Consider the following 1,893-nt stretch of genomic DNA (forward strand, 5'->3'; position numbering starts at 1 on the left):
CACTCTTTTCGAAATTACTCTTCCTTTTAAAAGTTTGTATAACCTTTAAAATACTTGGGTACGACGTCGACCTTGTTTTAAGACGCAAAAAATTGTTTTTTAATTTATTATTCGCATATTATTTTTTGTCTTTGATTTTTTAACATCGAACTCCGTTTTTACACTCATTATAATAATTCGACCTTTCAAACTCTGTACACGATCGACTCGAAACAAACGGACGACTCGGTGAATATCTTTACAACGAAATAATATTATATAAACGCTCTCAACATTTTACCGATTTCCCCGATCCGAAAAAAGTCTACTGTCTTAGATACAATATTTTCAAATTAAAAACGTTAAACAAAAAATCGAGGTACACATTTTACCGCTGTGCGAATAGAGAATTATCGAACATACATTTTAAGTCCAGACGTTTACGCATGTTAGTTTCCACCCAATTGATATAAATGGTATAATATGGTATCGGAGAGAAAACTACGGTGTAATAGGATTTCGCCCGCAAGAGAATAATAATTGACTATTAAGTTGATAATATATTTTACAAAGTTATTTTTAAAAAAAAATAGCAATGTGACATTTTGGTTCCGCGAAAATATTATATATTAGCTCCTTTGAAATAGTTTTACGATATTATTTTCCTTTTAAACAAAATAAATGTATATTTGACGAGATTTAATAAATTCGTTAAAATGTTATGACGTCGACGTTGGATATCGTAGGTACCTACCTATATAATACTAAATATATATTTTGATTTTCGTTTTTCCTTATTTATTTTATGGCACTGCACTGCAATGCTATTTACTGCACTGACTTTTTATTTTATTATTTCGTTTCAAATATATTATTTTACTGGTTAAAACAAAATATTATATCACACACAAAGTATTTTTCAACTACACGCTATACCGTTATAATTCGTTTGTTATTATTATAATGCGATTTATCTTGTCCGTTGTTCCGTTCGTTTTATTAGTCGGAAATTAGATTATAACAATATACGATTTAATCCGCAGGCAGCGAAACCATATTTTCCGATATAACTTTAATATTAGTGCAACGATTATAATACATTTTAGTATAATTTATTTCTAAAATTACTTGGCACGTCATACACTATCTCTTATCGGTGGTAGTAAGTAAAAATAAATAATTATAAACGGTTAGGCACCTATACCGTTTGAAGAAAAAAAACTTTTAAATATGATGAATTATTATTATTTTGATTCGATTGAAATCCCATAAACTTGACGCTGCTACTTTAGAACTCACTTCGAAATAACATCACGTAAAATATATTTTACTGGTACGTGAAAATTATGATTTCGAAGTATTGACTAAAACATGAGATCGATTATTCAAGTAAATACCGTAATATAGCACAATATTCTTTCTTGTACATTTGCTGCAGTGTTCCTTGTTTTATTCTATTTTACACGAGTCTAAATTTTACCTAATCTGGGAAAGCTTTGCTCGGAGGAGATGAGCAAACACGTGTTAAAAAATATTAAAGGTGCACAAAACACAAAAAAAAAGTTTTTTAATTTGAAAGAATGTTAAATTTTGAGAATAGTGGTATAGGTTTTACGTTTCTACTCACATTTTTCAATAATTTATGAGCAATTTAAAAGAGTCGAGTGACTTCATTGGGCCCTGCTCGTCGTGATATTGCGTATCTTATACGTGTAAAAGTGTACCGCTTCACACACGCTTTACCAACCTAAACATTTTTTTTTTTTTTGAAATTTAATTTTCATATAAATGTGTGGATTAATGCCTTTAAGACGATACAAGTATCATAATTTCAATATAAAGTTTATTATTTTTTAATATTAAAAATCATAAAAGGAGATAATATAATATTAGCATTTTTTATTTGATATTTAA

Source organism: Acyrthosiphon pisum, chromosome A1 (genome assembly GCF_005508785.2).
Source record: "Acyrthosiphon pisum isolate AL4f chromosome A1, pea_aphid_22Mar2018_4r6ur, whole genome shotgun sequence".
Lineage (NCBI taxonomy): Eukaryota > Metazoa > Arthropoda > Insecta > Hemiptera > Aphididae > Acyrthosiphon > Acyrthosiphon pisum.